Genomic DNA, 12,111 nt, shown 5'->3' on the forward strand with positions numbered 1-12,111 from the left:
ACAATTACTGGAACAACGCGCGTAATATGTTTCGTTACTTTAGTTTCCTTGATGCTCACGATGTTCGCGGGTAACGTGCGTTATTTTTGCGATTGTTTATCTCTATATGAGGGTACTGACCTCAGTGAAATGAGTTATACTATCTTCTGAGTACCTACAGTGTACCACGAGTTCAAAAATAGCGCAGCATGAATTCAGTGTGCAATTTATGAGGTAAAAATTTGGAACATGCCGACAGGATTTGTGAAGGAACTTGGGCGCCCAGACCAGACTTGTGAATCAGTCAAGAACGAAAACAATATAAATCCAGAAAAGGGTATACACAAAATTTTAGTAGAACAATTTACAATACTTCTGAGTTGTCATGTGTTTGTGAAGTGAGAAATCATTTTTCTGTTCCACTTGCCTTGTGACAAACTGTAGTGATAGCACTTGGACTGAGGATGGTGTCACAACCTTAAAATATTTTCACACAAAGGTGAAAAAAACACAATTCTAGAGAAAAACATTTGAATGGTGTTACTGAATTTTCAACGCTATGGAAGTGAACATTATTTGCCAACTATAAAGTGCTTACCGCCTTAACATAAAGGAATACAATGAAAATGTCTAAAAACGGTATATCTTGAGTGAACTGATAGACTGCATTAAATTTTACTGCAAATTCGAGCTACCTTTAAGGGGCCATAATGAAATAGTAAATTCCAAGAACCCAGGCAATATTCGAGGACTACTTATATGATGGCAGAACTTCCGGCGTCTTGAAGCACCACATCGAACAATCGGGAAACCGTGTTTTCTTATACATTTCCAAAAAAATCCAACTGAACTGTTGAAATCAATTTATGAGATATGCCTAAATCTGATCAGGACTGAACTGTGGAAGACAAATTTCCTTCCTGTCGAAGTTGACGAAACCACTGACTGAAGATTTGTCACTACTGGTCGTCATAGTTCGGTATGAGTTGCTGGGAAAAATTAACGAAAGATTTATTTCCTTTGTATGCGCAAAAAGTCACACTGCAGAAGATGTAACTGCAGTCGTTCTGAGCGAGCTAGAAAAACGAACATAAACGAAATACATGAGAAACTGATTGCTCAGTGTTACGACAGCGCAATTGTTATGAGTGGCCTCAAAAGTGGAGTTCAAATCAGAATTACAGAGGTGTACAAAAATGTTCACTTCATTCAGTGTTATGCATATGAGTTAAATTTAATTGTTGAACGTCGTGTGACAGGCAGTAAACAAGTGCGGATCTTCTTCAGCAACTTGAAGGAATTTATTCCTGTTTTCCTAGTCTGTTAAACGCACAACTGTTCTTGATGAGGTAGTGAAGAAACGTATTCCTATTTGCCCTCAGTCCATCAGAAGGAATTTCAAACACGGAGCATAACAACTATACACAAATACCAAAAGGAAATTGTTGAGTGCACAGAAAAAATCGTTGATGATGATAGTAATGATTACAAGACAATAAGCAAGGTCATGGGACTCAAGGGTTTCCTGCAAGACGGAGATTTCCTCTTCTGACTTCATTTACTTTTTAATAAAGTCATGCCTCATTGTGGCATTCTCTTCAACCAATTCCAGCAAGGAATATTGGTACAGTGAAAAGTGTTGAATACGTATCTCAGTTGGCAGCTTCTGTTCAGCATGTTAGGGCCTGGCTGTACACTGATGATCACTGGGAATGGGACCGCTAAGGCCGCGTCTTGTCTCAGATCAGTCATTGACGGTTCAAAGAGTTGTGTAATTGACAAGTGATATTTAAAATTGAATCATTGTTTTCCCACATAAAATTGTTTTCCCAGAAAAACAACTGAATATAGCTGTCAATTTGTTTAAATTACAGTGTTTAGACTTACGTTATGAACTAAATGTACTATACATCCGAAATGTAAGCGCGAGGTGCTTTGACTTGGTTGAATTTTCATTATGAAAACAATTCGGCAAAAGCGTTTCCTGAAAGTGTTAATCTTCTGCAGATAATAGTAACCTTTTCAATGACAACAGAATGCTCTCCCTGCTTTGCTTCGGCTAAAGTTTACAATGAGCCGCGCACACGCAGATGTTGGCAACGCCTATGCACGTATGGTTACGAGCGAACGTGTTATTACTTTCGACAATAAAAACTGATCACGTGTCTTCACCCATCCATCTCTCCAGTACCATGATTTAATGAAAACACAAGTCATTTGAAACACTGATTCACAGTTCAGTTGTTGCGCCATGCTAGATTTCCCTGACGGCCCTCTGTAAAGTTTTCTGCTGCTTCTCTACATCAAAGCGCCATACTATAAATGAGGACAGACGTTGTGCATTTGTGATGTGTTCTCACGAAAAGGAAATGAAATCTCAATGAAATAGTTATAGGTCATTTTGCGGCGCAGAAGGGATCTGATTTCATCTACAAACAAATGAATTAAGATAAGCAGAAGTGCATTAATAGTTGATAAGAAGCAATTCATATGTTGTAACTATCAGTTTGGCTTACGAAATTAAGTGCATAAAAAGGGTAGTGATATGTCTAACCTACAGATTTTATGTTGGAGCTAGCTTTTGATGTTATTTATTAGTTGCTTATGAAACGGAAAGAAGATACAGTATGTAAACGTTTGGCTGGAGTGTGATATTCTCCCCCCTGAAATCTTCGTTGTGGTGACATGTAGATCTGTAGCGTAGGCCGAGGTCTAGGTTAGTTCCAATCGATTAATTTGGCGTCCTTCTCCAGTACGGAAACCACCAACCGCGTCTAAAACAGCTGCTATCACTCGAGAGAGCAGCAATGCCGTAACACAGCAGAAAGCGTGACCAAATTTGCACCTGGTGCGATGGCCTAGTGACAGAGCATTTAGCTGGAAACAGAGAAGTTGCTGGATCGATTCCTGGCTTTTCCACTCTGCTTTTTAACCTAGCGTCCAACTCTCAATGATGTAGAGGTTCGCCAGAAACGAAACATGGCTCAGATTACATGTTACACTGTAGCTCCCATTTCCTCAGTTAGATAACTGGTTAGGAATATGCGAGTCACCTGAGTGACATCCAACTGACTGTAGTCGTTTCAGAACAGCTACATAGCGGAAAACATCTGATTCCAAAACTTTTCAATTATTTTTGCGTAGATTAAATGCAGCATGGGATGCAATTTTACTTCATATAAAGAACGTTTTGCAACAGCACAACAAAATGTCTCAACTTCTAGCTATCAGATTTGTTTGAATCAAACCTAGATGGGGACACGATTTTTGTATGGCATGGTTAACAATTGTGTCATGAAAAGTCCACGGCAAAGAATTGCCTCAATGTGTCTCAGCACAGAGTCACAGTATATGTTATGCATCACAAGAGGAGTACTGTAATATGAGTCAAACATGTAAATAGTGTGTGTTTTTTCCTACTTTTTCTCTTATTTCCACCACCTCTGCCAACCTCTGACACATACTGAATAACACACACACACACACACACACACACACACACACACACATAAACCCATGAGATCTCACTACAAAAGGTAACCTGGTGTGGACACCATCCACGCCTTGAGACAGCTTTCCTGGCGTGCATTGCTTGTATCACGTAAACTATGTATGAATGTGATGATATTCAGTTAATTAACGTTGTTCTCTGCATTTTATTCATGGCGCCCAAACAAAATACGCTATGATATGCAAGCTGTCTGGTTGTAGATACTTAATGCTCTCGGTGGAAAGCTGGGCTGGATCGCTAGTACTCAATAAGGTGAAAGGTAGCACAAACAAATGCTCACAAGGCAAGATACTGATTTCCCAGACGACTGTAGCAGTGAGACAGAAAGTACTAGTAGCCACTGATTTAGTTTCATATCACCTAACAGTAGCAAAAATGTGCACAAAAAATGGTCCATCGAAAGCAGATTCAATAAATTTAGCAACACAGTATATATTTCACCTCCAGAAACCAGCTTAACATTTGTTAGAGAATTCGCAAATATCATTAGGTCACTAAAATTGTTAAGTCACTAAAAACTGGTTCTAAAGGTTCAGTTTTGATTTCTGTATTTTTCCATCTTATATCTCCTGAACTAATTAACTTCGTATAAAACTAATTGCATCAGAACGTTCGTGATCGACTGTGTTTCAGTGCTGACTGTCCTCAGTTACCTACAAATGTGGTTTGGTCTGCGGGGAGCCGTATTGTAGGTTCAGTAATTTAGAAGTCTAGAGATTTTGGTCGTTTCTATTGGGTACTCTGTCTCCTAATAACTGATATCTTGCATTCAGGTCAGTTAACAGCATAAATATGTCTTTGGTGATTAGGTATCTCAGCAGGAGAGCTAGGAAGCGATAATCGAGCAGATTGTAGAGGCATACTACTTTGATTACTAGTGCATTTTCGCCCCTCGGCTGTATCATTACCATTTCCGTGTCACTTAGTTGCGCTGGGAGTGGTATTTTCTAATGCGTCAAACCGTCTTCAGCCCGAAAAAAGCGCATCAATTGTTTGTATAGCGTCAACTTACTATAGATTTTTATGCGCTAGGAAAATGAAGAGTTTGTTAATTTGTTTATATAGTTGTCTTATATTTTTGTGTTAAATTTTTGTAGATATGTCACACCTGATGGTCGAGAAAAGCTGTGTCCTGTCAAGTCAGCGAGTTTGCAACGCCCAGCCGACTGCTGAATCGCGGCGTGCGGCAAAGATAACAACTACTATGCAGATGACCACTATAGACGTTTTCTGACGATTTCTAAGAAGAAACACTTATTGCTAAGGAGAGAATTAGCTTGATATGTTTGTTCGCACAGAATGGTTCCTGGCTTGTTCTTTAAGGCGGACACACAAGTAACTTCATCCTTGAAAAGCACGCTTCCACAACTGTAATATTGTGTTTCTGACCTGACTTATGGTACAGTACAACCTTTGGAAAGAATGTAATTTAAAAAGCCAAATGAAAATTAAATCAATGCATATCACTGACAAATGCTTGCACAAACCTCCGTATTCTCGGTACACACACTCGAGCATACACACGCTTGAACGCTTGCACAAGCATGCATAATCGAAATTCGATGAAGCATCAATCTGTCTGTACATTCCTCATGTTTGCGCACATTTATCCTACACACTGTCAAGGACGCTTGGCCAAACACGCTTGTCCAACGGTGCTTATCAAGTATGTAGTTAAATGTTGGGCCGCCTTGAAAATTTCAGTTGTAATATCCGAGTATTGCTCGAATAGCGAGCCTCGAGATAGATTCTCTCAAGAGAGTGATGAGATCGGCTCACACATATGATACGTTGAATTAGTCTGCAACGGGGATATAACTCAAGTGTATTCAAAGGAGTTATTTCGAGATATTTTGAGAAGATTATCGGCTCGTGTAGAAAATGATAATTCGCTGATTTTGGTAGTGTGTAGACTCGTCAGGTATAGGAAAACTCCGATCTACTAATGTGAGAGATTAGTTTCTCTCATCTATGATTAATGGAGCGTTGTACTGCTAAATAGCCACGCGTTTGTGAACGAATCGTGTTTCAATATTTCTAGGAGATTTTCCTGTTGATGGCGTATGTGAAGAGACGTGTTCAAGCGAAGCTGCTTAGTTATTTTGTGGCTGAAGATTAAAGCACACGCTAAGGGATAGTAGCGTTGCATTGTATTGAATTATTGTGGTTTATACGTGTACGCAAGTACTGAGGAATAGTGACTTGGTTAGGATTTATTGTGACTTCGGCGTGAGCGTCCTAGTGTACTAAAGTCCGGAAATCTTGTTGCATGCACTGGATGTGCAGTCTTCATTAAAGAGAACGGTCGTCAAACATAATAGTTACTTACTGGGAAATAATCTGAAGTTTACTGAGAATTTGATAGCTTTTACCTCTTGTCCCTAACCGATAAATCAAGAACCATTTATTAGAGATCACGCTAATACTCTCTAAAAGAGATCATCGAGTGCTGGGGTTTGAGCCAACGCCTGTAGTGTTTGAGCTATGTTTAATTATTTAAAGTTCATATAGCTGAAAAGTGGCGGAGACATTTAGCTTTCTGTTTTATTTTATTTTTTAATTACTTTTCCACTTAGTGGGGTTTTGAACAGAACCCAGCACTCGTAAACTAAAATGCCGACTTTTACCTGTAAACAATTAATTGCAGGAAATAAAGACTCGTCGGTTGTAAACCGAGAAAATCAGTACCTGAGTTGTCCTTTATCCTCAAACTATTACAAAAAAAATCAAAGTCTTATCTCAAAGCAGACTAATATCTCGAAAGTATCTTTTCAGAATAAAGTAAATCCAAAGGCCAAAAAAGTAAAAGACTGTGATAACAGTAAAAGCAAAGCTCAAAGAAAGTAAAAAGAAGGATAGTATTTTTCAGCTAATAACTTGCGATGGAAAGTAAGATAATTAATCTTTATTTAGACAAGAAAAGTAAGTTTACATTTTACTGAAAAGTGATTAGTTATAACTGAAAAGTTATTCCGTTTAATTCTGAAAGGTTGAGATTAACGAAATAGTTTATTATGATAAAATTTAAATAGAGTCAAAGATATTGTTGTAGCAAGGCACTACTTATAGAGATTATCGTGGCCTGACAACGAGAGATAAACAATATTAAATTGTATCTTTGGCTTATGAACATATTCGCCAATTCTCGGAAAAATATATAACGTTCACACTGAGTGTATATACAATTACTCGTCGACGCCTTAGAAGAGGAACCACTAAAAGCGGTAATGGATCTATATGACGTATTGATCAGTGATACGCTAAAGCTATCGTTTCTGGTATCTATGTTGTTGAGAAAGTGTTTAGTTGCGTTGTCAAGAGTACATAGAGTAAGCTTCACTATAGGTTGCTGTTACTGCCTCACCCCCAGAACTGAGCCAAGTTATCCAGAACTCACTTATCATCTACTATTCTCCTACTTTTCAGGTTTACCTCACTTATTTTCATTTAAAAAACTTTTTTCCTTACAAATGGTGAATGTAAGAAAAAAATATTTTTTTTATAAAAGGAGCATGTAAGAAAAAATAAATGAATTGGTTAATGAAGGTAAATAAGATTATTCGTTCTTCCCAATTCTTTTTTCATGGGCAGCAATAAGATTTCTACTGTAAACTTTTTTGAGAGAAGTCTTGTTTGTAGTTCTACCACATTCACATATAACTTTAATTTTCTGGTAATAAAATACACATTCGTTTCAAATATTTCGATACCCATCTTTTCAGTGTATATCTTTACTATATTCTGTAAAATGTTTTATGCATACATTGACTACTCTGCTTGTAACAGCAAAAGCAGCGACAGAGAAGCAGTCTTCGGACTGCATCCTGTCTTCAGACTGACGACTGCCAGAGTAGTCTTTAGACTGCATCTGCGTCTTGATATTGTCCATTTAAAGATTATAAAATCTAATCGGACCTTTATAAAATTCACAGAGAGAATTCTAAATCGTAATTTGTACAAAATACTCACAGAGTGCATTCTAGATCATGACATTCTTTATTTTTAATTTTAAGTTTCTTCATTATTTTATATCTCAATTTCATTTGCCCTACTTCAACTAACAAAAATTCCAATCAGTAATCAATTTTGAATATATATCTGGTAAAATAATCTTAAACTCGTTATTAAGTTCCATACAAATTTTCTCTATCTACTGTTTAAATATATAATGTTATATGAAACATTTACTTCTAGCTCGTTTATTTTTTTAAACTCTGTAGTGCTGCTAACGTTGTCAAGATTCTTCAGAAAGGCTTCGATTTATACAGAAAAAATTTTAATAAGGAAAAGATTATTTCTCTTTCTTAAATAATAGCTTAAGAAACTGGAAACACTCAGTAAAACAGGTAATCATTTTTCTGTTCTATCATCCATTATTATTACAATTATAACAGCAGATATATTTTAAAAAGTGGTTATGAAGACGATGTCAATAATGGTTAATGTCTGCACAATAATGTACCTATTTTAGTTTCCAAAACACGTCTTCTGTCATCACGAGTACTCAATGCTTTCTTGTTACCTCAACAGTGTAGATTTCATGCTGTTCACTTACAATTATATTGATTTTTCTGTATTGTTCTCTATTGTGAAATAAACAATGTTTGTAATCTTCTATACTTATTCTGTTTTTAACAACACATTTCTTAACTCATTTAGATTTTTTCCTCTATTTTATCACCAACTTTCTAACCATTTATCTTTGATCTCAAACCACAGAATTGTTTAGTTATTTCCCTATCACATTGATCTTCCATTTTTCCTAAAACTTTCTTATTTACTTGTGGCATTCTATATATATTATCTGCTGGATAACCACTTGTATCAAAGAAATCAAACATTGGTTACATGTCTTCATAAAAATCATAAGGTTGTATATTGCAGGTATAGCTGACTGTATCTTCATAACACAACTCAATATTTTTCCCATATTTTGGTTTCATTACTTTATAGTGAAAATCATACATTAGTTGTTTAGATACACCAAATATACTCATGCCAACATAGATATTGGGCTGATTGATTTGAATGGACGTGAATCTGCTTAAGACTTTAGTATCTGTGTCTAGTTTGGATACGTACCACATTGCACGCGTATCTGCTGAATGGTCAAAACACGGTCCAGTTGCACTAACTCAGGTTGTTCTTTCCTACACAGGTTGCAGAAGGTGGTGGATATGTCTTTCTCCGATTTCTGCTCACTTCCGACTTAAACTGGAATGATCACATGTGCAAAGCTGTAGAAATGGGTTCAGTTGCAAGATGCTTAGGGACTGACTAAAGCCAGGTTGTAATTTTACTGTAGCAGACAGGTTCGAGGATGGTGACTCATTGTGAGATATGAGAGTGCCAGAAATATGATTGAGTAGTGGTTGTAATCATTAAAGGAACTGTCAATAGGATCCAACTCTCGTATGTTCTTGAATGGAAAGGCCTGATACCATATCATGGACATCGTTTCTAGCCTACAGCGTAACACGAGATGTGAGAAGCTAGTGTACATTTTCTTACGACCTAAATCAGCACATCATCTACTACTACCACTGTTTGTGTTCGTTCTCAATCAGTCGTCACATATAACTCATTGGATATATCACAGGACCTCTGATATGATATCGAGACAGAAAGCGCTACAAATTCTATAGAATTATCTAGCTGGGGCTGTGTGAGGGAGTCGCAAACACCGCTTACATACCACATTCCTTAGCCAAATCACTTTGAAAATGCGGTAATTTTATCATGAGGTTGCATCACGGGCTACATGTTCCTCTGATAATACACATTCCTATAATCACTGTCATGGTATTTGTCTGGAAAAAACCACCTCATTCAGAGGTAATGTCGTACCTCGATTTGTAAAGGTGGTATAGCTTTTAACATGGTTCTTGCATGCAGCTGTAGAACCAAGACCGTTTATGATGGTAACATACAGTAGTTGTTGCGATCGTTTTTTTTCTAACATTTGGACGATTATGTCTCTCTTTCTAAGACAAAGTGGTAGCATTCGCAAGAAAAACCTAAGAGACATGGCCACCCATCGTTGATTTTCGGTCACTATTATTTTACATCATGTGGAATCATTTATTGGTCAAGTATTCTACGTAGTAGTAGTGAGGGGTGCATGATATGTTCACATTTGAACATTGGGCTTATAATGTATGTGTTTGTGTTCCGACATGTATAAAGGAGATGGCTATGTCCAGTCATAAGGAAAGTACAGATATTTCCATTTCCAGAGTCATAGCCTTCAGCAGGGCGTATTTCCGATACTTCGCTCATTGTCGAATGCGATTCAATTGAGGCCGCAATCGTAACGTTTAATGGTAAGTATAATGATAAAATATATATGTGACCATGTTTCTGGAATGATTCCATGTATGCATGGCCTGTGGTGGGAATGATTCACGTTTCCTGTTAATGGCAGCAGCCATCCGAATGCAGAGGCCTGTTGGAGTGTAGGAATGTAGCTGAGTTAACTTTGTCGTTGTCTAGACGACCGAATAACGAACTAAAACTTGTTGGGCGGCTTTCGTGATCAAGTGGAAATTTGAGAAGATTGTGTACAGAGGTGCGTTTGCAGTGGACCATTATTCCCTCCTATGTAAATCGTCCAGTTCAGTGTTTCTGCACATTTTACGCCTTTATTTAGTTGTGATGTGTGCATCTAGCATATAGAAGACGCGTTTGCCTGTTCTCTAGACATGGAAGAAACCTTAGTTGGCTTGTAAATTATAGGAATCATTTGGAATCTGTTACATCACCGACACCGGTATTTGAGAGTGCAAATATCAGTTTCCTCTATTTGTTTCTAGTTACTCAGTGGTTTATAGCATGCTGCACCTTGCTAAAGTTTTGGGTTTGTAGAGAAATAATTTCCAGTCTATATCTTGGGAATTACGTTGCGCTAGCGATCGGTAGGATGCTACCTACTGCTTGATATCAAGAAGTACCACGTAAATGGTATAATATTGTGGCAAGCCATGCGAAAATACATCTGTTCTAGTAATCCCCGAGTCTGGAGATGTGTGTAGAAAAGCGAGCAAGCAAGAAAGCAGGTTTGGAGCAGAAGTAGTAACGCGTTTCTGCCAAGGGGAGACGATCCCGAATTTGCAGAACAGTTCTGAGAGCAACTTCAGTCCGCTGAGGGTGCACTGACGTAAAAGGGATGATTTTGGATGGTGGAGGATATGAACTGTATGTTTACTACATCGACACGGTAGGCGGCGATATATTGCTGGGTTGGAGATCGGTTTCACACTCTAATATTCAAGATCCTGCCCTCAGTGGGAGAGCAGTGTAATTGAATAAGAGTCTTTCCATATTTGACGATATGTATGGTACTTTGCGAGGTTTAGTTTTTGGTGCAATATGGTGATCAGTGTAAAATAGTTTATTGCCACTGAATGTCACATCTGTAGAAAGAAAGAAAAGGCAGATGGTGCAGCCCTAGGACTAAAGAGCATCGCAACATATAGCTGGTGTGAGTGTAGGCATACTATAATTCTTTTGGGTGCTGTACAGATATAAAAGATAAATGCACTGTTTGTGTAAAATGTGTATATATTGTATTCTAAGTTACTGTGGCTTACGTTGTGTAAAATGTGTATACATTGCATTGTAAAGTTACTATGATTTATGTTGTGGCATGACTAGAGAGAATGACTGTATGTCCTATCATGAGGGATGTATAGATTCAGCACATCGATAACTGTGAGGGTATAAGAGAGATTTTTTACCTGAAAAATTATGTGCACTATAGATACTGAGATTCATTCCAGAAGCAGAGTCGTCAAGAGGAGACATTACCTGTACATCGACTGGTGTTAGACTGTAGCAGCAATCGTAATATTTAGTTGTATTTACACTGGTAAATATCTTCCTGGCTTCCAATATTCTTGTGAGTCTCCTGTGTATTTGATGATCTGTAGACAACTTTGCAGACTTAACTGTCAATGCAATTTCGCGATCTGTGCAAAATAATTTTACTGCTGAAAGTCCCGTATGCAGAAAGAAAGAAAAGGTGGATAGTGCTTCAATACTGGTGGCATCAGTAATTCGGCGAGAAAAATTCAATAAGAGCCAATCATAATGTTCGATTCATTCACATCCTTTGTGCTGGGATATAGGAACCGCTACATAGCGGAGGGAATGTATGTGTGTGTTGAAGGCAGGAAGGGTAACACGTGATGGACTGGGTACCACATTAAGTCTGCGAGGAAGACTGCATTCGACGTTATTCTGCGTTATTTTCGTAAACAGATTCTTTTTGGGTAAGAATTTTCGTGCATACAGGGTGAGACGTCAAGAAAGCGATAGTTAACTATTTCTTAGGACTCTATACAATTTCCACAAGGTCAACTCAGTTCCTATTTTCTACATAGTCACTGACATGAGTATAAGATTGAGAACCTTGTTAGATGCGCTTGCAAAGGTTTGTAGCTATGCACTGCACTTTGCAGTGTTGCGTCAGTCACACTGCACATTTAACTACGGTTAGACATATCTGTAATGTCGCGCTAGGAACAAACTGCCCTGTGCTACTCTGTCATCAACAGTAGAGACACATACTGCCCGGAGGTGTCTCACATATGGGGACTGCGTGAGTGCGCCTTGGAGATCTG

Source organism: Schistocerca americana, chromosome 8 (assembly GCF_021461395.2).
Source record: "Schistocerca americana isolate TAMUIC-IGC-003095 chromosome 8, iqSchAmer2.1, whole genome shotgun sequence".
Lineage (NCBI taxonomy): Eukaryota > Metazoa > Arthropoda > Insecta > Orthoptera > Acrididae > Schistocerca > Schistocerca americana.